The sequence below is a fragment of the Triturus cristatus genome, chromosome 7, assembly GCF_964204655.1.
Source record: "Triturus cristatus chromosome 7, aTriCri1.1, whole genome shotgun sequence".
In the NCBI taxonomy this organism is placed as follows: Eukaryota; Metazoa; Chordata; class Amphibia; order Caudata; family Salamandridae; genus Triturus; species Triturus cristatus.
In genome coordinates this window covers 1,873,618,317-1,873,645,839 of record NC_140590.1, presented here as the reverse complement: position 1 = coordinate 1,873,645,839, position 27,523 = coordinate 1,873,618,317, and the positions used below count along the sequence as shown (strand labels likewise).

The following is a 27,523-nucleotide window of genomic DNA, read 5'->3' as shown; positions in this document are numbered from 1 at the left end:
GTTTATTAAACTATGCCTTACAGAAATGGGAAATAAAGTTGCGCCGTAGTTTAGCAAAACTATCTGTAGCCTTCATTTTTCCAAGTTGCAAATATTTTTGGAAACATTTTATTTGCAAAGAACACTCAATGCAGAATAGTTCAGCAGGTCTGTATGGACCTTCACCCATGGTTTCAAGTTGCAGAATCTTTGGGGTATATTTTATTCTGAATGCAATAACCTGTCGGGTTTTCCTTCTTCTGCACTTCCTTGGATACTATCAAGGTGTGCTGTGGGAGGCATTAAACATCCTAATAGTTATATTTTGCAAGCATGGCTAATATTTCTATTCTGGAGCTGCTCTTAGCAAAGCAAGCCGAACTTCCGCATTAGTGTATTTTCAAAGAACACCTGCAGTAAAGTTTAGATGAATGGTCTATACAAGTTTGACCATCTTGCACATTCAGGCACTTACATCTGTCATTCCAGCAGCAGAAAATCCTTTTTCCCACAACTGTACTGTGGTGCTGTACATTGGCAGCCAAAGGGCTTGTGCCACAGGGGGGGGGGGGGGCGCATCTGCTGGTCCAACAATAGACATGGAGACGTCATGTCCCTGGCCCCAAACGCTGCATCCTGGGCATCGGAAGAGAGGGTCCCTGCCAGCTCTGCGGCTTTGCCACGGATGCCCATCAACGGATAATGAGGAGGGAAAGCCACTGAGAGCCGAGGCTTCGGTTTACTTGGCGACTGAGGGTGGGGGGCACCGGGAGTCAGTTTTAGGGACCTGGTCTACACTCTCATCATCAGACTTTGACCCAGAGCAAGTGATAAAGGCAGAAAAAGCAGGAAGAGAAAGACAGGAAGCAAAACAGAGCGGGTTTGAAAAACAAACCGCGAGAGGGACATCCAGGGACTGGCAGTCCTGCAAACAGAAAGATGTCACTCCTGGGTCCTGTAAACTGGAGGTCAGTGAGAGGCAGCAAAAAGGGGCGGAGTCACAAAGAGCAGAGAGAGACAATTATGTATTTGGAAAAAAGCTGCCCAAAGAAACTGGTCACAGGGACAAATGTAAAAGTAAATCCTTTCTGACTTACTTAATTGCAATTTAAAATATCTAATGGGGTTAAGACCTACTGCAGAGACCTGTAAGTTGGTTAATGAGTCCAAATGAAGCGGCCCGAAGACTGCAAAGGGACACATTGAGAGCCACAGCGCTTTTTCCTCAAACTTTCATTATTCTAAGGTTGCTGAAAAGGGTTCTTTTGATTAATAATTAACATATTAGTAAGTGATATATAAATAGTCCTTAGTGCCTTTACTCATTTAGATAAGTGCACCTGACATTCCTATAGAAAATAAATATCTCTCGCATACCAAGCTCAGAACTTTCAAAAACTGTAGCCTGATCAGTTTATCTCTCAATGATAATGACTGAAAAGCAAAAAGCTGAAGGTCTTTGGTGACATTGGCACCAAGGTGCAGCTCTGGCTAGAGCCCGGCAAGGTAAAGACTCAAACACAATAATTGGTAATGGCCCTTTAAGTGTGGCATTTGAGTTGGGTTCGACTAGAACTCAACACAAGAGACTTCCCTCACTTCTCGTAGGTTGCTGCTCTCAGCACAAAGCAAGCAAAGTGCAGGCACTGCCAGACCTGTCTAGGAGTCAAGAAATTGCACAGGAACAAAGTCAGCACATTACACTATGGCAGGCACAAAACCAGCGCAATGAAAGTGTGGTACTGTAAATTTCGGAACCACGTATTTAACATGGTTCCACCATGACGAATTTGGTATCAGCAAACCGATAATGATTTGAATAATATGCACAAGCATTTGCGTCGTATTCGAGTGACAGAATCGCCCGAAACCAGAGTTTCCGTCCTGAACCCTCGGGTTCCATTTTAGAACGGCAGCCATTTTAGTGATTGCCCTCACATGGGCTAAGCATTAAGGCCAAGCATGGGTCTGAAGGACACGCACACCTTCGCTGACTCTTCGGTGACCTGGGCGAACTGACTCCATCGCCTGGGGCCAAACCTGTTCGGCCGGTTCATTTCCCAGCGGCCGAATGAGATTGGTATCAAGGCCCAACGCATCACAAAACCTTTTCATCTCACACAAACCATGCCTAATCTTCTACACACCTGTCCCTGTTTCCTTCTTTATGACTTGCTTTACGCAGTGTGCCTCGGAGTACCCCAGACAGTACACACTTAGGGGGTGGTAGACCTTGCATGGGGGTTCCGGACTCCGTGAGAATAGAAATCCCACAGGCCAGCAGGGAGGTACTTAGTCTACCACCGGCATCATGTCCTGGTCCCGGCAGGGATACCCCTATCAGGAAAAACAAACTAGAAACATGGGACCAACTGCACAATAAAAGTGCCGATTGGTTGTCAAAACATAAGGGGTTCAGGGTGTCGAACATAAATGATATCATCATGGTGCGTAGAATAGGTTGGCTAGGGCCGTCTCCTAGGAATATTGAGGGGGACTGTATAGTCATTCATTTTCTAAATCCGTCAACAGTGAGAACTTTATTGATGGCACAGGAGGTAAACACTACCAACTTAACCCATTTCTGGTCACTGCCTCTTGGTTATTTTTACAGATCAACTATGGGGTTAAAAACCAATTATGTTTTCTCCCTAACTATGCACAATGGTTTCTACCTTTGTCTGGCTCAAGTAATCAGGATTGACTGCCCTCCCCGCCGGTTCTTAATGAGCCGCGTTCCGTGTTAAATGAGCTCCTGTCTGGTGGGCACTGTGCCTCAGTCATGTCTGTTAATGCTCCAAATCTAAATATATTGAGCTGGAATGTTGCCGGCCTGGCATCTAAACTAAGTCTTCCAGACTGGATAGAGTTGGCTCAAAAACAGGACAACCTCATGTTACTGGAAACCTGGGCTACGCGGGATCTATACTTAGAAGGGTTCGAATGCTTTAACATTGTTGTCTCCATTCCTAAGGCAGGCCGTCTGTCTGGTGGGCTCTCAATTTGGGTATATATCTCTGCAGGAGGTAGTGTAAGGGCTTTTGATACAAATGATCAGTTCCAGGCATTGATCTACACAAGGGGAATTTTAATTTGTTTAATCAATTTTTATAACAATGATTTTTACACCAAACCAAACATGAATTCCTCTAACCTGTTTAAATGTACTTCAACTTTAAACAATCATACGAGTTATGATAATTTGGCTGGTATTTGTCTGGGGGGTGATTTTAATGTTAGGATCTCCAGTGGAAACACCTTAGACATGGACTCTCTTAATATCGCCGCCCCTTGTAATAGGGGGATGGAACTATTGGATCACCTGTGCGCTCACAATTTACTCAATACAAGGGAAATAGCCGCAGTACCCAACAAGGATAAGTATGTTGAGCCAACATACAGAGGCAGGGGCAGCGCGTCTACTATTGATTATGTTTTCATTTCCTCTTCTCTAGAAGATTGCCTGTTAAAAGCTGAGGTCAATACCACCTGTTCAAGGTGACCACAACTCTATCCAAATAACATTGAGAATCGCCCCTAAGCCAACTTATGCAAGTGAAAGTGGCGCTAGGAACCTATCACCCTCTACTGATAATCTGGGACTAGTCTGGCGAGGGATTGATAACAACGATTTGTTCCTTAATATGGTAAAAACACACTGGCCTCTTATTGATACGTGTCTGATACTAAAAGATCGTAACCCTGAGGCAATCAGTGCCTTTGTTCAACTCTGTGAAGGCATTAAACGTATGCTATCGAGGCCCGCAGCAGAGACACATTCTGGCCCAAGCTGGTTTAATAGAGATTGCTCTTCAGCAAACTGAGAACTTCGCAAGGCACTCATAATGAACCCCAGAGACCAGGTTCTTATTAAATCCTCGAGACAGCAATACAAAGTAGTCATTAGTCAACGAAAGGATGAAATTATAAAAGACCATGGGGATAACCTTGCATGCGCCACCATATTAAAGATTGGGAATGGCTTTTGGGCTGCAGTTAAAGACATGAGGTCGATGGGACACTCACTGACCCCCATAAGCTGTAACATAACCAGCGATGCATGGGAGGCCCATTTTTCCAAGATCTATTTAGCCCCTACTCAAAACGATGTCTGTTATGAATACAAAGCCGCCACTCGGACTTCAATATCCTTGTCAGAAGTGGAGGGCGCCATTCAACAGAGTTTGGGCCATAAAGCTCCTGGCCCTGACGGGCGGCCCATTGATCTCATCAAGAATGAACCTGAGTTCTAGGCGCCCCTTTTAATAAATATTTTTAATAACTTAACTAATGCTACAATTGCTAGCACACGGTCTTCTAGTGTCATCGTATCTATTTTTTTAAAAAGGTGATCGATCGAATCCAAGTTGTTACAGACCGATCTCCCTGATTGACAAAACATTGAACCTTTTAGGGAGGATCTTGTACAACAAGAAAAGGTTATGGGCTGAGGAGGAGCACATTTTACGACCTTCTCAGTTAGGGTTGAGAAGCAAAATACGCACAGTTGAGCAGCGTCGAAACCTTAATTTGATTATTGACAAATATACTATAGCCCAAAAATCTCCTTTTTATATGGCTTTTATGGATCTTACCTCAGCCTTCGACCACGATAATAGGTCACGATTATGGTCCATTCTTTAAAATATGGCTTGGATGAGGTTTTAGTTCATTTTTTAGCCTATTTGCATAGGGACTTGAAGGCCCGGGTGAGGATCGGTAAGGGTGGGGAGTGTTCAAAAGACATCAAAATTGGTAGAGGGGTCAGGCAGGGGTGTGTCTTGGCCCCTCTCCTTTTTATCTTGTATATTAATGATTTGCACAAATCTTTGGCAAAGCTTTCTAATGATGTCCCTCGAATTAATGGTAATATACTCCCCGCCCTACTGTATGCTGATGATGCGTCCCGATGGGCCGCACACCGAACGCACTACGTGTTCTTGTACGGGATTTTGTAGATTTTATGGCTGTTTTAGTTAACGCACTAATTTTAAAAAAATCGTTTTTAATGGCTTGTGGACTGAAAAAGTATGTTATTAATACAATCACTATGGACTCTCTGACAGTTTACACCGCACTTGCACTTTTCCCTATGTGGGATTGGTATTCGCAGCAAATGGCTCTTGGGTTGACCATGTGGCGCATAGCAGGAGCAAGTTCTCAAAAGCCATTAATTCGATACTTGGCCTCCCGCAACCCAAAAAGATCGAGGTGGTTTTGGCTATTAATAACATTTTTAAATCTCAGTGTATCCCGACTGCCACACATGGCGCAGAAGTTTGGGGTTTCACAAAGTGTAACAGCATCCAGGGTGAAGTAAATTGATTTTGCCGGAGACTCCTCGGAGCTCCGATCTCCTCATCACAGTATATTTGTCACAAAGAATTGAAATTGCCATATATCGAAGATTACATTAGGGCTCGCCCGGCTATATTCTGGCTTTCAATCTGGAAAAACCTGGCAGCGACCCTCACCAGAGACATATTAAAGGATTGCCTTAAGTGTGGGCAGGGCAGGGACATATCCTGGCTTGTTGCTGTAAGGGAGAGCCTCAACCGTGTGAATCTTGAGCATATTTTCCAATACCCCACCGATTTAGAGGGTATAAATAAAAAAGCCCTTCGGGAGGCTTTATATGCTCAGTATAGCAAAGCAAGATATGAAAAGGAGTCACAGAAACATCCGTTGCCAGGTGTATGTCCATAGACGATGCCACTCATTCGCCATCCAGCGATCTCTTAAAACCCATAGGGCGGCGGGAAAGAGGATTGCTCTCTCGCCTAAGGGCCGGTACATTGAGATAGTTACTTTGTTTTCCTTTGGGATATAATGCTAACCTTGATCAATTGCTATGCCCTTGTGATGATCGAAGTAATCAAACGATGTTACACTTTCTATTTTTTTGTAATTTTTATTCAAAATATACAAAATGGTTGTTGATGCCATTTTTTTTAAAGCCATTACTCGCCGTAAAGTAGCTTGCGCGGACATACTCAAATTGCAAGAGGATGAATTCCTTTTCCATGTAGGCTCATTTTTAAAAGCAGCAGTGTGTGCACGCAGAACAATGAGCACCGCATGACGGAGGCTCTTGATGTTAGTTTACTGATATTGTATTCTTGACTAACGTTTAATTATTTGGATCCGTGCCTATTGATGTATCTTATTTAACTTTTTAAGATAGTAGACACATATAACCTACCAGGTCTTATTCAGAGAAGGTTTTTATCCTCTCCGGTGTTCATGACGAGACCAGCGCGTCATGAGTCACGGTGCAGCTGTGCTCATGACGAGCTGGTCTCATCATAACAGCTGCGCTCCGCCCATGCACGATTGATTCCCCGCCTGTGCGGGAGAATTAATCAGTGAGCGGGGTCGTAACGAGACCAGCTCGTCACGAGCACCGTGGCGCCGCGCTCACCTCCCTGCCCACCCCCCCGCACCACGGGGGAATTACCCCCACAGGGAAGGGGTTAAATCGCTGTATTTTTATTGATCACATCTTTTATTGACCAATGTATTACTATGCTGCTATTTGATCTGTGCTTTTATGGATATTTGTATTCGAATAAAGATTCTTTGACTCTTGACTCTTGACTCTGACTCTCTATCTGTCTGTCTCCCTCTCCCTCTCTCTCTCTCTCTCTCCCTCTCCCTCTCCCTCTCTCTCTCTCCCTCCTCTCCCTCTCTCCCTCCTCTCCCTCTCTTCTGGCTCTCCCCCCCCCCCCTGCAGTGGAGAGAGCAGTATTCTACAGCCCCAGGGTGCAGAGCTCTGCTGGACTCCGAGACGAGGCCGGAGATTGTCCAGGGTCTTCCCAGAATCCTCCGCGCTCTCTTCTGAAAACCTCTCTCTGCCTCCCTCCAGGTAAACACCCTTTCGCCTCTTGTTTCTGCATGTTGTGGTACATGATATGTTCATGTGTGTTAGGGTTCAGCCATGTTAGTGAGCGTCACTCTGGGACAGGAGATGCTGAAAGTGAGGGCGGTGGTTGAGACGCAGGGATGATTCAGTCTTGGGTAGTGGTGGTAAATGCAGGCTTCTTACTACTACCGACTGCAGCTCGGAGGACATATCTGCCTCATGCCAGTGGTGTAGCAAGGATGCCAAGAGCTCTCAAGCAGCTACATTTGTAGTGCGGTGGGCCCCGCACAGCCCTGGGGCCCCTCACAGCCCTGGGGCCCCTCGCCACTACGCCTGCTGCACGCTTGGTATGTACGCCCCTGCCTCACAGCCTTCCACCTCACACTCTCACATGTAAATATGTTCCTAACATGTCATGTTGTATTGTACTCGACTGTTCAAGCTCACATCGCTCACAGCCCTGGGCCCCAGTGTCACTGCACCTGCTGCACACTTGGCCCCTCAGTGCTATGGGCCCAGTGCCACTACACCTGCTGCACGCTTGGTAGGTACACCCCTGCCTCAAACCCTTCCACCTCACACTCTGACATGTAAATATGTTCTTAACATGTCATGTTGTAGTGTACTGGTCTGTTCAAGCTCACATCCCTCACAGCCCCAGAACCCAGTGTCACTGCACCTGCTGCACGCTTGGTCGGTACGCCCCTGCCTCCCACCCCTCCCACCTCACACTCACACATGTAAATATGTTCCTAGCATGTCATGCTGTGTTGTACTAGACGGTTCAAGCTCACATCACTCACAGCCCTGGGCCCTGGTGCCACTGCACCTGCTGGACATTTAGTAGGTACGCCCCTGCCTCAAACCCTTCCACCTCGCACTCAGATATGTAAATATGTTCTTAACATGTCATGTTGTAGTGTACTAGACTGTTCAAACTCACATCCCTCACAGCCCCAGGCCCCAGTTCCACTGCACCTGCTGCACGCTTGGTTGGTACGCCCCTGCATCATACCCTTCCACCTCACACCCTCACATGTGCATTTGTTCCTAGCATGTCATGTTGTGTTGTACTAGACTGGTCAGGCTCACATCCCTCACAGTCCTTCATCCCCTGGTCTGTGGTACCACCACCACTGCTAATGCTCTTGTGTTACTGTAGACAGCACTTCTATCTCCAGCTGTGCAAAGACACACAAACACACAGAGGGTTGTGTATAAGAGTTTCATTGGCAAAATTAATGCCTGGTTTTCATATAGTGTCTAAAATATCAGTTACAAAAAGTGAATCTCTTTGAGTGTTGATGTTCTAACTCTAATGTTTGATACTTACGTGGTGGGTAGGGTGGGGGAAGGGGGACAAAAAAAGTTTTAAAAAACCACTTACCTGTGATGGTCGGCCACCGCCTCTCCTCCGTGCTCTTCTTCCTGTCCCGGGTCCGGCAGCAGGAAGCAGAAGGAAGCACCTGGGCTCCCAGGCTCCCCTGAGCCAATCACAAAGCTGCAATGCAGTGTTGTGATTGGTCTGAGCGCCGTGGATCAGCTCTCAGACCGGGACAGGGAGCCTTTGCATGTTCCTCATCAGGCTGTGTAATGCAGCCTGGTGGGAAAGATGTAAAGTGCGCATGACTGTTCGGCCGGCCCAAGAGGGCCACCCAACCAGTCCAGCGCACTTAGGGAGTGCAAACCACTCCTCTCCCTGCTGTGGCCAGCCCCGCCCGAGAGTCTCTGAAAACTTAAATGATAAAAATGATATGTTATCATTTTAGTTTCCTTTTGAGTAGTGGGGCGACGCTCCTCCACCTTAGCGGAGGAGCCGCCACTGGATACTTATGGCACAGTATCTTTGTCAGACAATATTTATTCCACAATATTCTGCCGCCAGACCCACAAAGAGGAGTCACTCTCGGATCCCATCAAACATTTCAACACTTTGTTGCATGAACCACTTTATCAGGTTGATCTCGACTCCTCTCATTTCCTCTTTCTCTTCCTCTCGGACACCCATTCTCTCTATATTCCACTGTCTCTCGGCCAACTCTCTTCCTCTTTTCTTTCCTTCCTCTATCCCCCTCTTTCTCTGTTTCTCTACCTCTTTCTATTTCTCTTTCTCCTTCCTCCCTTTATCTCTCTGTACTTGTCTCTCCCTCCTCCCTCCCTCTCTCTGTCTCTCCCTCCCCCTCTCTCTATCTCTCTGTACCTGTCTCTCACTCCTCCCTCTCTCCATCTCTCTGTGCCTGTCTCTCCCTCCTCCCTTGCTCCATCTCTCTGAACCTGTCTCTCCCTCCCTCCATCTCTCTGTACCTGTCTTTCCCTCCTTCCTCCCTCCATCGCTCTGTACATGTCACTCCCTCGCTTTATACCTGTCTCTCCCTCCTCCCTTCCTCCATCTCTCAGTGCTTGTCTCTCCCTCCTCCGTCCTTCTATCTCTCTGTACCTAACTCTCTCTCTCTCTGTTCCTGTCTCTTCTTCCTCCCTCCCTTCATCTCTCTGTACTTGTCTCTCCCTCCTCCCTCCCTCTTTCTGTCTCTCCCTCTCCCTCTCTCTATCTCTCTGTACCTGTCTCTCCCTCCTCCCTGGCTCCTCTCTGACCTGTCTCTCTCTCCCCCGTCCCTCCATCTTTCTGTACCTGTCTCTACCTCCATCTCTCTGTACCTGTATCTCTCTCTCTCACCCTCCCTCCCACCATTTCTCTGTACCTGTCTCATCCATCTCTCTCTCTCCCTCCCGCTCTCCATCTCTCTGTACCTGTCTCTCTCTCCCTCCCTCCCTCTCTCTGTCTCTCTCTCTCTCTGTCTCCTTCCCCCCTCTCTCTGTCTCTCTGTAACTGTTTGTCCCTCCTCTGTACCAGTTTCCCAGTGCAACCTTCATGACAGACAAGGACGTCTCCCTGGACAGAGCTGCCCCAGGGTGAGGGATGAGCCTGGAACAGAAGATTCCTCTCCATGGAGAGATTTGCAGCCTCATCTGAGAGAGACTCTGTGTCTCCACAGAGGTGAGAGAAATTTACCTTTTAACTTTCTTCACACACATTTGATTTTTGAATTAAAATATAGATTGTTCTGGACATTTAAATTTAATTACAAGACTTGCACAGAGCAGCGCTTGTTTTTAATGTGTTTTTGCAGACCCCACCTTCCATATATTCAAATTCACCAATGCTCTAGGACAGACCAGAACAAACTCTGAAAGTAGCTCAGGTTTGCCAGAGCCTGCACCGCTTGTGAACAACTTGCACTTGTGCCTCTAAAAATACAAAGTAAGAGCCCAGGGAGGGACTGAGGGCCCGATTCACAGAACTAATTTAAGACAAAATCCTAAACTTACTACCATTTTGGAATTCACAGAAGGCACTTACTCATTTCGGTATTCACAAAAGTTAGGACTCCTAACTTTACTACTCCTAAACTGAGAAAAATCCTAACTTTAAGACTTTGGGTGTTCACAGAAGGCATTTAGGAGTCCTAAAGTTAGGAGTCCTAACTTTACTACTACTAAACTGAGAAAAATCCTAATTTTAAGACTTTCTGTATTCACAGAAGGCATTTAGGAGTCCTAAAGTTGGGACTCCTAACTTCTGTGATTACCGAAATGAGTAAGTACCTTCAGTGAATACCAAAATGGTAGCAAGTTTAGGATTTTGTCTGAAGTTAGTTCTGTGAATTTGGCCCTGAGAGAGGAAGTGGAGAGAGAGGACAGATGCACCCGGTCCTTTGACTCCAGTGGGCAGCTGCACTCAGCACATTGCACATACTTGGTGTCTGGGTTTGGCACTGGGTCAATGTTGCACATAACACAAGCTTGCTTCACCTCTGGGGGTTGTTTGTAGGACAGCTGTAAAGATGCTTCGTGTTATTCTGAGTTATTCTGCATTTACTTTCAGAGCTCTAATGCTATAGCCGTTTATAGAGCAATGTGTACAAAGGAAGCTTGGATGATGTCATCAGTGATGTCATAAATGATGCTATAGAACATGTCATGAGTGAAGTAATATGTGAGGTCATAAGCAGTGCATGGCGGGGGCTTAAGGTAACTGGTGCATTTCTGTGATTTTTTACGTTCAAAACAAGACTGTCACTGACAAATTCACCTAACTATAACGTTACTTCAACCTTTGTTTTTTTCAGTGAACTTCTAGAGTTTCGTTTTTTAATGTAAAGTAATATTTTATTACCATATGTAAGGTCAACCCGGCAGGTGGGTTGGCCACGGGACTCTATGTGTTTTAAAGGGGAGTCATCCATGTGCCCCCTTCCTGAGCCTTATTAGCCCCTGGGGACCCCATACTCCGGGGCTTTTTTCTATGAAAGGGGATGGGGGCCGCGTGGCTTAAAAAGGCCTTGACCACCTCATTCTCAGGGCTGTTTTTTTTTTTTTTTAAATTAAAGGCAGAGGGGGGGGGGGGCGTGTGGCCCACCTCCCTGAGCCTTATAAGGCCATGAGGGCCACATTTTCCAGGGCCATTACTTTTTAATTAAAGAGGAGGTGGGTGCGTGGCCCCTACTCCCGAAGCCTTATTAGGCCCAGAGACGTTTGAAAAGTTTGAAACAGTTAGTTTGGCAACCACAGCCCGGTTTGGGTGACCACTTCTGGCAGGACAGAGGTCTAGGGTGCCAGAGACAACCCTTTAGACAATTTCCTGGGCACCAGAAGATGTTTAAAGCAAGATCCAAATGTTACTAGTCAACGGCCATAGAAATCAACTGAGTGGAACAGATGCTGACTGATGCAGGAAAAGGAAAGGAATGATCCAGTTGTGTTGCAGTCGACGGGGGTGTCTTTGTGGGTACTTCTCCGCCAACGGGTAAAGTGAGGCAAACTTGGCCAGAGAGATCGGGGTCCCTCAAAGGACATTGAAGAAGCAGGCCAACCGATGATGGGCTACTGGTCCGTCTCCACTGCGGTTGGGGCAAAAACATTAGGTGTGGGCTCGTGTCCCTTGGGTGCAAAGAATCCAGACTTGGATCGGACTCCCGGACCAGGCAGACTCAGGTGCAACCTTTGGCTCTCCCAGATTCATCCTCTTAGGTACCCAGCGACTGGTAGCGGCAAAACGTCTGCGGTGGCTACCAACTTGTCGATTTGGGTTTCTTCAGTTCTTGTGTCCCTAGAGCTGGTTCCAGGAGATCAGCGGACTGATCTTTGGAGTCAATGCTGTAGGCTGGGGCTGAGAGTCAACTTTTTACTGAGCCAGGAGCTGCAGGCACAGTCCAAACTTTGCTATCATGAAGTGAGGCAGGTACAGACCTTCCGACGGTGCAGCCTCGCTTAGTACGGTTCCAAGGGCAGCTGGGCAGTCCTTCTTTGGTCCTCTCTCTGATTTCAGAGTGGTCTGAGGGTTAGAGTGACAGGGGTGCCTTATTTATCCCAGGAAAGTGCCCTGAGGGGATCATATGGTCACTAGCCAATGGGCTACTGGGTCCCTTTCTACCTAGTGATGAAGGCATTGTGATGTTTGGCATCTGGCTATTCCAGAGTGCTATATTCTTGCCCCTTTCAAGATAACACAACCCTTCCACGGCATCAGTTGCTTGGTAGCCCACCCCAGAGATGTGGCTGCCACAGGGCTACACGCCCAGGGTAAAACCAGTTTGAGGTGGAGTTTTCCCTCCTTGAACCTGCCTCCAGAATCCTGCTCTGTGTATTAGAGTAGGATCTGCTTCACATGGGTACCCCCACTTTTTAGTGGTGTTTCACTGTTTTTCGACCTTAGTCTGGCTGTGGCCCTGCTAATCAGGACCACAGCCTAGCTGCTTACTCTCTAAAATGGTTTCCATGTACATTAGGTACATATCTAATTGGATTCTGGAGTGCCTTATAAGCCCCTCGCATATGGTATACTATGTACCTAGGGAAAGGTACCTCAGAGGCCTACCAGGGGCTGAAGCATGTATTATGCCACCCCTGGGAAGCACACCAAAATGGCACCACAGGTGTGCTACTGCAGCCTCGGTAAGGGTGTGCTTGCACCCCTTACAGTGGTATAGGCTACCTATATCCACATATATATATACAGACACATATAAACCTATAAGTCACTCCTATGGCAGGCCTTGACAATCCTGAAGGCAGATTGATTGGTTTTGTGTGAGAGGGTGCCCAAGCATGAGCTGAGCCCCTCTGCAGCTTTCAGAAATACTTCCTTATGGCTGTTCTGTGATACAGCCATACCATAAACTCTTAAGTGCATTATAACCTCGCGGTAAATGCTAACCTTGGAATGGCTGCATCAAAACATGTCGTGTTTGGTGTCAAACGCTTTGGAATACTACCTCTCCCCTGCCAATTCTGCAGCTAGGATAGCATTCCACCCTTCTAGAGGGAGAGATGTTCACACTGGTCAAACCCGGTAGGACTTTCCTGAGCCCTGGCATCACAAAATGGATGCCTCTGCCACAGACACGGGTCTGGCCTCTTGCTGCTGACTGAAACTCCGGCAGGGAATATATGTTTCCTGTCAAAGGGAGGTGTGACCACCTCCCCAGACAGGCAGATGTGTATTGGGGCTGGGCGGGAGCACTCTCTGGTGCTTTGAAGTCCTGCACTGGGGGCACATTTGGTGTCCCTGTGCATAGTCCAGTTCAAACCAGTTGCAGGGCCTACTTGCCCCTGCTCTGGCGTGAAACCGGACAAAGGAAATGGGTGTAACCACCCCTCTTTCCAAGCCCACCCATAGGTGGGGCCTTAGAGTTAGTCCATCCCCTAAACTTAATATAAGTATAGGAATCCAGTCCCTAGGACTTTAGACTACCCTGGATGAAACTCTGCAACATATATCCTGGACCTTCGACGTTCTATCCTGACCAGAAGACAATACATGTTCCCCCAGGCCCTTAGCAGTGGCCTGCAGTGGACGGGGGCCCTGCTAGGGGCCCCCAAAGTCCCTTTCTAGCTGCCTGTTGATGGAGGTGGGACCGCCATATAAAGGCAGCGGAAAGAGATATCCTAATCCCTACAGCACTGCCTGCGCAGGCGCCGCCCCAATGTAGGGTTAGAAATCTGACTGCCTCCCAGACGGGATCTTTGATTCTGTTGGAGGCTACGGTCCTACCCCCAAAACCCCTGTGTCCCTACTGTCGACATTGTAATCCGGCTGTCAGACCGATTCCAAGAATCTCGGACAGACCTCCACCGACGGCCTGTCAGCCTGCCCGACATCATGATGACCCCCAATGCTGGTTCTCCCCTCAGGTCGGTAGTGGTGGGCCTCTAACTGGTAAGCAGTTGCTGACCGCATTAAGAGGATGCCCTGACAAGGTTGGGGCTGGAGATGGCAAATTTGACCTTGCCAGTGGATGTATGACGTTACAACACATGCTTTTACAACGCATGCCGTTACAACGCATTTTTTACAACACAAGATCTGTTACAACGCAAGTCTTTACAACGCATGCTTTTACAACGACATACACTAGATGGCGTGCTGACATTAGAAATGTATAATTTACTATTCTAACTCCAGTCCACGTTGCAGTAGGGAAGGTGTTTGGATAGTAAAACTACACTATTTCTAATGTTAGCACGCCATCTAGTGCATTTCGTTGTAATGTCTTGCGTTGTAATGGCATGCGTTGTAACAGATTTTGCGTTGTAATAGTTTCGTTGTAATGGTAGTGCGTTGTAAAAGTTGCATTGTAAAGGTTGTTCACCCTTGCCAGTAAGGTATATTAAGAGAGTCCCTTGTGATTGCAATAAGTTGCTACGCGCACTACACTTTATAATACTTTACTTGGGCAAAATGAGTCGCACGCTTCTAGTAATCTGTCACTCTCTTTCTTTTTAAAATGTTTTTTTTTTTTGTTTTTTTTTTTTAAAAACCTTTATTTGTGCATATTAAAAGAACAAATACGGGCCTACAACCACCAGGCCAGCCACAATACGGTTAAGCACTGAGACAAACATTACATCCCCTGTGCATCAATGGTCAAGATTAGCAACGATTCAGGAGTTATACACTGGAGAGACCCGTGACACCAGGGGAAGGAGAAGTGAAGGTTAATTTTAAGGTTTTCAAAATAATTTTATCAAGGAAAAAGTCAGTAGAGGATAGAACCAAGGAGATTCGAGTCCGCAAGATGGCTTCACCACACGGGAGAGCAGCAGCATCATTAAAACGGCCATATAAAATCGCAGACAGTGAGGCGATGCAGTTATATAACAGGATAGTCACATGAGTAAATACGCATCCCTCCAAAGCCGCCCCCACTCAATCCACCCCACACCCGGACCCCGAATCGAAACAAGTATAGCGCAGAGACATAAAAGAAAAAGGCCCATAGAACTAAAAGAAACAGTAAATTACCCCCCCACCCTACACCAATGCGGAGGCTACGGCCTGCCCCCCCCCCCAGCATAGTGCCTGTCGCCCAATGAACCCGAAATATAGACAAGAGAGAAAGTAGGAATAGAGTAAAGAAAATAAGAAAACAAAGAAGAAGGCGGGGAGGAGCCCACGTAACCTCGGAGCGCCCGAAACCACCGGCCAGCTACGCCTCCACACACTGAGAGCCCACTACACCCAAAAGCGGTCGTGTGGAGATAACGTGTCATAACAATTTAAATGAAGGCAGACAAATCGCGACGAGTGCGCACAACATATGCAAACAGTTCCAGTCCCAGTTCAGCCCATCCGTGAAGCCATGGTGATAGAAATCAATCTAGCCCTGGCCCGATCGCGGGCTTAAGATTAGACCAGCCCCCACATGAAGGCCCCACATCCCGTGCAGACAAAGACAATATGGCCGCTTGGGAGAAGATGGAGAAGTAGAGTCACAAAATGGCCGCCGATCATCTGTTGAGGTCCCCTTGTGCACCATATAAAATCTAGACCTGGCCTGTAAAGTACAGGAGTTCCACATAAAAGAGGCCGTAGGCCACCGTGAACGGTTCCTCGAGGACGTCAGGTGTCGCTCAGCTGGATACTCTCGCGGACGCGATGAGGCAGGCAACAACAAAGCAGGCAGCAATGGACAGGGAAACAAAGTATCCGCAATTGAGCAGGAGATCGATTGATCCTGGGTGCCGGGAAAGCCAGATGCAGACACCAGTGTAGCACGGTTATACACAGTCGTTGCGTCCCCGCAAGAGGACAGAAGCACTGGCAGACCCACGTCTTGTTGATAACAAACGGGGCGCTCACGACCCGCAGCCGACAGTATGGAGTCGAACCGCTCACTCAGCGTTTGCAAGCCAACACACAATTGCAGACGAAGGTCCCGCAGGGCAGCCAGAACGGAGCCGCCTGTCGGCGGAAGCTGCGCCCCCACATCGGCAGCAATCCGGGACGGCACTGTGGAGCTGGAGTCTGGTAGAGGGAGGGTGAAGCGGGCAGCGGGCGAGACCGGAGCATCACCCCCCAGCAGCGAGCAGGCAATCAACGCCATGTTTTACCGCTGAACGGTACAGTGGCCAGGGGGGGGTCGTAACAAGGAGGCAATTCCCCTCAGGTCTGCGCCGCAACAGGTGAAAGCCAACAGTCGCTTCCCCTCCCTCGGACTCTCTTTGCAGCCGACTAGGCAATAGAAGAAGGGGGTCTGCAGCCTTCCACAGCGCGGTCCACAGAGCGGGGCAGGAGACCCGCCACACCGGGGCTTACCCTATAGCTCCAGCCCGTCAGGTGCAAGGTGCAGGAGGTGTCCGGGCATCTCTCCCCCGGTTCATCCGGCGACAGTCCGTGGTGTGAGGCGGGATCGGGGCCGCGGGGCTCAGGTTTGCGCCGGCGGGTCCAGTGACTGCGGAGCTTCCAGGGGGCCGGCCAAGGCCACAATAGAGCAGGGGTCCCGTGCGGAGAACAAAGGCACCAAGAACTCCGGCATCCGGGCGGGCTCAGACTCCGGGAAAGCGGCGGCGCGGTCAGCGCGTCGTCGCACACGTTGCACCTCGAAAATCAGCGAGGATAGGAATCAGGATGATAGTCCGAGGCCAAGGGCCGACGGAGCCGGGCGCTCAGGCGTCTGCTCCGGTCGCCATCTTGGCTCCTCCCCCCCTTTTTAAAATGTTTTTAATATATGTGTGACTTTGGTCGTTGACCTTCTATTGGGTTTTAGTGTGGAGAAATTTGAAATGCTCATATTGTTATATCCTCATAAGCCGAAGTCATGTGTTGGCTGAATTGATTGCTTATATTTATGTATTGGATAATGTGCAATATTTCTGTAACAATTTATTTCTTAGAAATTAAGAATTTTGACTTGACTGGACCCATACAGTCACTCACACACCCACTCTCAGACCCATACAGTCACTTGCACACCCACTCACAGACACATAAAGCCACTCAAACACCCATTCACCGACCCATACAGACACTCACACACCCATTCACAGACACATAAAGCCACTCACACACCCACTCACAGACCCACAAAAGCTCTTACACACACTCATATACACATATACAGATTACCCTGAATTGTGATTCTTTGCTTTTAAAATGTATATTAATAATAATTGTGAAAATAAAATGCATTTATATAGTTGTAAAAAATAGTATTACTAGATTAAACTTATAGGTGGAATTTTGGGAAATTATATATAAAAAACAGTGAAATTCACTAAAAAACAAAAGGTTACAGACACGTTATAGTTAGAAATTCATTTTTAAAAATTTAGAAATTCACTGAAAAAAACGAAGGTTACAGTAACGTTATATTTAGGAAATAGAATTTAAAAAACTTTAGAAATTCACTGAAAAAAACAAAGGTTACAGGGACATTATGGTTAGGATCAGATTTTACATGCAGAAAGTCAGCAGTTATAAAGACCTCACATATTACATCACTCATGACATGGTCAGTGACATCACTGATGACATCAGTCATGACATCTCAAATTACATCACTCATAACATAATCCACCAATGTAAACTTCAATATATTTGATAAAATACCATTAAATCCTTTTAAAAATAATGAAAGAAGAAGGATGACTGACATATAGCACAGGGCTCGCTGTACGCTCAACAACTACTACACTCAGCTATTGCTCAGTAGAGGGCTGGTTGTGGATAATCGTGCCTCTTGAAATTCATTGCTCTAATGACTAACCACCAAAGTAACAATCAAACCATATCGGTAACTCTATCAGAAACCATGAACCACTATTCGTCAGCATGGAAAGAGGTTTTAATTGATATGTCAGTTTTACTCACAACACAACAACACACACACAGAACAAAGGTCACAGTGGACAAGGCAATATGGGCCTGATGTATCAAAATATATTATCCATTCTGTGTCTATGGGGAAATGTGTTGATGCACAAGGTCCTATGTCACAAGCCACTAGTAAAATCATCCTTCATCCTGGAGAAAGGTATGAGCAGGGAGGTCAGTGTGTTGTAGAGTCATCACCCAGGAGAAAGGTCTTAGTGAACAGATGAAGTTATTGTAATGTATACTACAGTCATTCATGTTCAAGGGCAGGAGTCTAAGGAAACTGGTCAATATGTGGCAAAACAGAACTTTACTCAGCCATCACTGTGGAGTGACGTCTCAATGAACAGCTTAGACTGTCGCAAAGCACTACCATACACATACATCATCAGGAGACCTGTGCCAGTGTAGAGCCTGAAAAATATTACATCCGCTTTAACTACAGGATTATAGATCAGATGACATATGTTACAAATAGTATCACTAATTAGTAGTACAGAAAGAATAGTAATTTAACTTATGTAGTAGTTCGGTAAATATCTTTAAGTCTCAAAATCGTTTACAAAATGCTAACACTCAATGGATGATGACATCAGTGATGCCATCTGTGATGTAATTTGAGACGTCATCAGTGATGTCACTGACCATGTCATGAGTCTTGCAATATGTGAGGTCATAAGCAGTGCATTGCAGAAGCATATGTTATAGTTAGCTCAGGTAACTATAACTGCTGAATTTCTATGGTTTTGTGCGTGTAAACTCTGAGCCTAACTATAACACCCCTGTAACCTTTTTTCTTTTCCCAGTGAATTTCTACACTTTTTAAAGTTCTATTTCCTAACTATAACGCCCCTATAACCTTTGTTTATTACAGTGAATAAATATATATATATATATATCCAGTACTCGTCCTACAATCCCGAATGTTGGAAAGGACGAAGCGAACCCAAGTTAAGTGCTTTTAGAGTTTATTCCGTGCCCTGCACCGCCGCCATTGCGCGTTTCAGCCCTCTAGGGGCCTAGGTCACATATATATATTACCTAGTGGCAGTCGCCACTGAGTGGTTATAGTTAGGTCTGCTTTTCCATAAACATGCCCGCTTTTGGTTTGCTAATAATGTTGGCACTGTTTGACAAATCTTCCTCAAATTTTTCACAGAAAAAACAAATTCACTTCAGCTCCTTCCTGGAAAGTTGCAGGAGTGATCAGTCAAGCAGGGCCAAGAAAAAAGATGGGGTCAAAAAAGAGAATGTTCCCATACATTTTCCGTAGACTTCTTTAGGCAGGGCTACAGCAAAAAACTTTTGAACGGAATTACACCAAATTCAGCAGGAAGCCAGATCTTGGTCTGCAGAGTGTGCTTTTTGTGATCTGGTGTAAATCTGTTAGGTAGTTTTTTTGTTTTTTTTAAATGAAGGTTAAAAACAAATTGTATATCTGGATGTCTGGGTTTGAGGGGCTCTCACGAGAGTCCCTTGGACACAATTTAAAAAAAAATGAGCATTCTGATTGGCCCAGGGCCACCTCGGTCCTACTGGAGACACACTCCTGCAGGAGTGTGCTCTTTGATTGGTTGCCAGCAACATGATAAAAATATTGCTGGCAGCCGGTACAGGACTCAGAGACTTAGTCCCCTGTCCTGAAGATTAAAAAAAAAATAACATAAGGGTAGAGTGTAGGGATATCCTGCCATCCTAGACTCTGTGAAGGGGACCTAGAGGAATCCCCTCCCTGGCCAAAATACAAAAAAAGTAGCAATCTATGCTGTGCACCCATGGGAGTCCCATGGGATTGCAACAAAAAAAGATAAAATGGAGACTGAATTATTTTTATATATATCTAAAAAGGGAGGGGGCATATGAGAGCTCATCCCCCAGGGCCAAGTATATTACTGAAGTGGAGAGGGCAGCATGACCCCCCTCCTTGACCCATTTTCGACCACTGGGAACCCCATCCCCCGGGAACAATGTTTTAATTACAGTGGAGGGGCACAGCCCCCCCTGAGCCTAAGGAGGCCCCCAGGACCATAGTCAAAAATAAAGTGAAGGGGGGCTGCATGGACCCACTTCATGAGCCTTAAAAAGGTCCTGGGGACCACATTCCCAGGGCTGTCACTTCAAAGAAAAGAGAGGGGGCGAGTGGCCCATCTCGCTGAGCCTTAAATGGCCTGGGACCTCAACCCCCTGGGCTGGCTGACTTACTGTGTCCCAGGGAGCCCTCCCCTGGGGCACAGTGAAGGAAGTGACTCGTCTAGGTACCAGACAAGTGGGAGAGAACCTCCATCTAGTTAGAAAGCTATGCGCTGGCACTAACTGCTCATTATTGCAGAAACAAAATTTAGCAATAGACATTTCTCGGAATAAGCAAGGGCCAGTTTCGATCAGCTTACAAAATGAACAACAGAAAAGCAAATGGTGTACCGAATGCTAACTTATACATGGGATTAAACACGTAGCAATGGACCTAATCTAACAGATCCTCCTTTTAGCATGAGCTAAAAATATTTGCTTTTCAAACAAAGTCAATACAATGTGAGTATATATGAAATCATGAGAATAACGATACAATCAAGACAAAAATCAATAAAGCATCGGAGGCAAAAACATTAGAATCCAGTAAATATGGACATGCTTGAAATTCAACATCAGGCAAAGAAAGAGCAAGGAGAGATGACTCCTCAAATATCCCTTCATCTATATTCAATCGATCATCAATATCAGACTGGGTCTTCATAGCAGCGTGTGGTGGCACAATATGAACAACATAGGGGAAGACGTTGTATAGGAATACAGCAGAGCACCAACACCGCTGTAAGATAAATTATTTCCCCAAGAATCCAACCCCAGCCACCAAAGAGGGACCAACTCCAATTGCCACTTTCCATTCCCTTAACATTCTCGAGGACACCCATAATATGCTTCGGAATATTTGTGATTCGGACCACACACTGATCGCCAACTACCGCACAAACACCACCACTCGTGGCTAAACTAAAAACCACTGCATATCTAGTCTGTTTTGAATATATTCGCAAACTTTCTAACTGAGTAGTGATGTCGTGCAAAGCTGCTACTGTAGGGTTGGATAGAATATGCAACTTGCATCCGAAATATTCGCTTGCTTTGTCACCCTGGGCCATGGAATACCACCCAATGTGAAAATCAAAAAAAGGATGTGTCCAAAGGTGATACCATTACTGTAATTATTGACCTCTGTGTCTGTTACTCCCTCACAGAATTCTTTTGTTAAGGTCCTCTTTACCCATCGTGTTCTAGGCTTAGCACATTTACATGGCACACCCCAAGGCAGTACCATTCCAAGAGCCACATCATTATACAAATTTGAATAAGTCCCATTAGACAAAAAGAAAAACCCTGGGTGTGCATATATCGGCCCCTCGTATGTCACTGCAGCGTATCTGGAGTTCATTCCACAAGTGCTCGAATCTTCTTTATTCACCAAAGGGACCGTATTTGTGTATAATATTATCCCTGAACAATTCATGTATAGAGAAGTGTCAGTGCTGTTTATTATAGGACAACAAGCAGGGTAATAACCAGCTTCTTGAGGCACTGTCAACTCCTTATAATGCCAACCCACCAACGTAACATTCTGCTCTTCCATATAGAAGTTATCACAATATGTATTGTTATCATAACCTGGGTATCCCGCTCCTAGTGGCTTTTTATGGTATAGGCAAGGTCCCGGATAACCAAAACCAAACACTCCCTTTACCTCGGCAAACTGAGGTGGCCTTGTACTCGTGTAATTGACAAGTGACAATGGCTATGCAGTCCACAAACTAGTGACATCTCGGGTGGGGTAACAAGCGGTCCCTTCCCCAAAGAACCTTTTATGCATTTCCAAAAACATATTACTTGGGGCAGATCTTTTATTTCGTCATGGGAAAATGACCTTACCCTTACTACGTAGGGGCACACTTTGCGTATCCTCTGGAACCCACGATACCCCACATAGTATTATTATAACCGTTATCAGGAAAAGCACCCATGCCACAGCGGTCTTAGAAATTTTATCATTGCACCAAACAGGGGCCAAAAATTAGATAATGCCTTTTGCACTAATATGAGCCGGACCATGGGCCATAGTAACTACAGGAAGTACATATTCATCGGTTAACATCCATTTCCGTTCTGCAGACTTGTCAATCCAACACCCTTCCTCATCTAATTGTGCTGTGCTTTCCTGCCAGGTTGCTAATTCTTCTATTGTGGCCTCACTTTGTATTTCCTTTACACTCTCAACTGTGTCTTCAAACATGATGTTCTCTGGAACCCATCTAGCTGGACCTACGGCAAACATTCTTTTGATCTTGCTTCGAGCAGTCTCTTTAGTTGTCTGATCTGCAAATGCATTACCTTTGCCTAAGTCATCAGTTACCTTCTTGTGGGCGCTACACTTTACAATCGCCATCCTCTTAGGGCGTGTCAGTGCAGACAGCATTCACAAAATCAGCTGCCCATGTTGTATTTTCATGCCATGGGATGTTAAAAACCCTCTCTCAGCCCACAATCGTCCAAAGTTATGCAAAACCCCAAAAGCATACCGGTTGTCTGAATAAATATTGACAATTAGTCCTTCACTGAATTCGCAAGCTCGAATGAGGGAAAGAAGCTCTGCGGCCTGTGGTGACTGATAGGGGACTCGTGATGTCTATACTACTGTATGTACTGTGGTAATAGCATAAGCTGCTGTAGTGGTGCCATCTGGTAATGTTTCAGGGATTCTGCACATACACAGAACTATGCACAGGAAACCAGGACCTCAGTGTATTCTGGTGTACCAAAAACACGCCTCAGTGCCCAGAACCCCTATCCGGCTAGCTATAGTATCCATTCGTGCTCCGTACTACAGCGGAGCTACCAATGATTAGATATCCTAGAACAAGCGAATCAGTTCCTCTCAGTATTCGCGGGAACAAGTCACTCTTTTGCTTAGACACTCATACATGTTCACAATGTGAGTAATCAGAGACACTGTATAGTTTAAAATGTTTATTTCAACTAACGAGCTCTGAAATGCAGGACACGTGCTAATACTAGCAAGGAAATGCATAAAAACAATGTAATCAGCATCGTTACAAGTCCATATAATACAAACGGGATAGCATAGTATAATGACAGTGGATTTAGCTATATAGTGCCTACCACCATCCCCGTGCTAAGAGCAATGTTTATTATATTAGTGGAAGACCTCTGGGCTTGGACAGCGGAACCCCCTACCTCAAGTCTTAGATGATAGGATTTACATCACTAGACAAGCACAGCTCTTCCTTCTGGAAAGGTTTCCTCCAAGTGTCCTTTACCTGCCTCCTGTGCAATATCAAAAGGCACTTGAAAAACTCTGAAGAGCAGCTGTATTCCATGTTATGTCTATATGTGCGTGGGACGGACCAAAGCTTATTAACCAGTGGAGTTGTTTTTCTGGCCTTGAACACAATGTACAGAAGAGAACTCAGAACACAGCAGAATATTGAAATGCAGACAGGTCTCATGTGAAGCAGCGAAAACAAAAGTGTTTATGAGAACCAAGTCATGTAGTGTCGTGTGCAAAAGCGGCTCAATGGCAGTGATGCAAGGTACGAACTCATGCTAACTTAGCAACGTCCGCTGGTACCCCCAAACCCTCACCACACCCTCCCCTTGGGCAGTCCTACGCACAGCGATCGAAATAGAACACAGAGTTCAAAAAGTCTGAGCAACAAGAGTATATATCCAATATAGGAACGATCTGTACGCGAAGAATGTCAATTGCGTGAAAAAAGAGGAAAGTTCTTTCAATCCATCAGTGTGTAAGCACAATAAGTTGCGACAGCTTCCAACAGGAAATCATTGTTATCATCTGAAAAAGCAGACGCCATCCAGTTCAGTAGTTCAAAGGATCACACATGCTTGTTAATGATGGGTGCTTCCAGCACCATCGTTGGGCAACTTGCGTGGTGCTCGATGTTACTCATCTGTAGGAAATCATGCGCAGCCGCACAGATATGCCACTGAGCTAGCACTCTCAGCGCAGCTGCACAGGCCATCAAGCCAATCCCGGAAAACTCCTGCTCATGAGACACTAGGGGGCTCATCAGTAAGACAAAGTCCGGGTCAGGAGACGCTGTGTTGGTGAGGCAGAGATCCAAAGTCCATTGAAAAGGACACTCCAAGCATGAGAAAAATGGTTGCACGCAAGTGTACCATGGAAAGCGGAAAGATAGATGGTAAGCCACGCTTATAGTGGCCAGTGGCAAGGTACCGTAGCACTGAAGCATGCGGTTACGAAGCAGCTGTAGCTGGGCCGGGTTGTGAACGACCACCAGAGGAGCAGCCATTTCTGAGCAGGCAAATGAACAGGAAAACCCCGGCAGCTAAGGCCAGTATTAGTGGCAACCCACCGAAGACGCTGGAAAAATTAAAATGAATGAAAGCTGGGATCACACCAAAAATAGTTTGAAAAGATGTTACAAGGCCAGAGCCCACAACTTTAAAAAAATGAGCCAAACCTGTTGTATGGGAAGCATTGAAAATAGAATGAATAATCTCACTAAAATGTTGTGGGAGGTCAGGGTTTAAAAGTGCTTGAACTTCAGCTCTTGTATTAGCCACCTGCAGGACATAGGTCTCACGGGAAGAAGTGAGAGATACTTCTTTTTGGGACAATACGGCTCTTATTCTGCTAAGCTTGTCAAACTCTGCTTCAAGGTCGGAATGAAGGCCAAATTGAGGTAGCGAGACTCCCATGTGGAGGAGGAAACAGCACAGTTTTGCAGCAAACCACACGTTGCGAGACAGTCACAATGTACGATCTGCCTTCCAACATTCCACAGCATTTTTCATTATTCAGAAGTAAATAACTTCCATTTGACAACAGTGTGAAAGTTGGCTTAATATAGGGGACAGGTTTACCTTTTAAAATGCACGCCAAATTTGACGCCTCTACATTGGAAGAGCCATGCAATGTATGTTTTTACACACGAGGGAGTGTCCAATGGAGGAATCAAAAGATTCACCAGTTAGATACACCTCTGTGTCATCCAGCATGCATCTAAATTTAAATGGTAGTGACCAAACTTCGTGAAGGAATGAATTCCCTAATGGTTCAAAGCAGCCTAGGGGAAAATGCTTCATGCATGATGTAAATTTAAATAAAGAAAAAGGGAGTGTTATCACACCGTAAATCAGCCAATCCGCAGAATTTGTTTCCGCTACAGAGAACGGCAAGGGGTCTAATTTCTCGATTTGTAATTTTGACAGAATTTACCAACAGAATAAGTTGCATTAGAAAATCTTGGATCAGGCCTATCCCGTGTGTACCCAGGAGCCCTGTTATGGAAACACATTTGACATGCATCTGCACTAGCCTGCCAAACCAACCATCCCATAGAGTCAAAATTTGAGATATTGAATGTAGCATTTACAAATAAAGACCGCAACTCCTCAATGGTGTAATTGGTAGTACTATTCCAGTTTGGATATTCCGCAAGGGATGGAATGGCTGGAGCATTAAGCTGGTTAGCAGTAGCTATAACTAAACATGTAGTTTGATAGATAGAAGCATTTAAAAATAATATTGGAGTTGATATAAGACAGGCACGATACAACGCTTCTGTGCCCTGCACCTGCCAGTCTTTAGAACCCCAGACTGTTTTCAAATCAACTGTCAATCAATCAATCATTTGTAAAGCGCACTACATACCCGCGAGGGTCTCAAGACGCTGGGGAGGGGGCGCTACTGATCGAACAGCCAGGTCTTGAGTATCCTCCTGAAGGTCAGCAGGTCCTGGGTCTGTCGTAGGCTCAGTGGGAGGGTGATCCAGGTCTTGGCGGCGTGGTGGGAGAAGGATCTCCCGCCCATGGTTGTTCTTCGGATGCGTGGGACGGTGGCGAGTGAGAGGTCAGCGGAGCGTAGCTGGCGGTTGGGGATGTAGAAGGAGAGCCGTCTGTTGAGGTCGGCTGGGCCGGTCTTGTTGAGTGCTTTGTGTGCGTGGATGAGGAGCTTGAAGGATATCCTCTTGTTGACGGGGAGCCAGTGCAGGTTTCTCAAGTGGGGGGTGATGTGGCTGTGTCATGGTACGTCGAGGATCAGTTGTGCCAAGGCGTTTTGGATGCATTGTAGTAGTTTGATGAGCTTGGTTGGGGCTCCCGCCTAGAGGGCGTTTCTGTAGTCGAGTCTGCTGCTGACGAGGGATTGGGTGACTGTCTTTCTTGTATCTGTCGGGATCCATCTGTAGATCTTGCGGACCATGCGGAGGGTGTTGAAGCAGGAGGAGGAGACGGCGTTGACTTGCTTGGTCATTGAGAGCGTTGAGTCGAGGATGACTCCCAGGTTGCGTGCGTGATCGGTGGGTGTTGGGGCTGCCCCCAGTGCCGTCAGCCACCAGGAGTCGTCCCAGGCTCCAGGGTTGAAGCTGAGGATGAGGACCTCCATCTTGTCCGAGTTCAGCTTCAGACGGCTGATCTTCATCCAGTCAGCGACGGCCTTCATTCCTTCATGGAGGTTGGCTTTGGCGGTGATGGGGTCCTTGGTGAGGGAGAGTATCTCTCCAATGATCATAGCCACCCACTACCAATTTAAGGTTGAATGAATCAGAGTACACTAATTTAGTGTGGATTAGCATAACTTTTGCATTTGATTTAGAATTTAATCTGAAATAGAATGAATTAGGATTTGATTTTTCAAAACTCAAAAAATATGTAAATGTATCCACCAGGATTTTTGAACTGCCTATCGGTGGGGCTGGACAATGTTCCCATTGCGTGTAATTAAAAACAGACCTAAAAGTACCAGCCTTATGTAAATAGTGGTGGCCATAATGCTGGTAACAGAACAGGTCAGCATAGTTTGCAGAATTTAAATACAAATCCTCAGCATCAAACGCAGCATAATATTTTAAATCTGAAAATAGAGATTGTATAGCCCACACATCCCAGTCGTCAGATCGTATGTTATATTTAACCACATCACCCATTGAAACACGAAGTACATTCGGTATATTAATAATCTCGGTGGGGCAATGAATATGAAACGATACTTTATCCCAAACTATGCCATCCGCAATGGGCCGGGCTGTAATGTTGACAAAAGTCAGGTCTCTTTTCATAATGTGTGATGAGGAGTGCGGTGCCAAAGTTCCATCAACGAGTTTAACAGCAGAGAGTTCTTTAAGGTAGTGGCCATTGATCAAAAGAAAAAACACTGTCACAAATCCGATGGACATGAACAAAAATAATAAAATGACCACCAGCCAAATATATATCCAAAGTGGGAACAAATAAGCGTGTTTAAACCAGGAGACAAAAATTGCAAAGTGTGATATGGACAAAGTAGATGTGGGATGTGAGTCGAAGGAAAAACGTGACAGGTTCCTGGTTGTTGCATTCAAACCTGGCACCGACTCACTTGTAGGGTACACATATTCTGTTTCATCATTGGCTGTCAACGACTGTGGGATCAGCAAAGGATTGGCACCAGAGTTCCTCTCCATGGACATGTCTGGTAGAGTGTTGTTCAAGGAGCACAA

The 27,523-nt window shown here is 46.1% G+C and overlaps 1 pseudogene across 1 annotated transcript in view; it reads left to right on the top strand.

Annotated features, from left to right (window-relative positions):
• The window catches only part of LOC146813564 (butyrophilin subfamily 2 member A2-like), a 363,671-nt pseudogene that overhangs the window by 294,648 nt on the left and 41,500 nt on the right, over positions 1-27,523 (top strand). The window contains exons 5-6 of the transcript XR_014966043.1: positions 6,713-6,844; positions 9,693-9,836. The product of XR_014966043.1 is annotated as a butyrophilin subfamily 2 member A2-like (transcript). The remainder of the gene's footprint in view (positions 1-6,712; positions 6,845-9,692; positions 9,837-27,523) is intronic.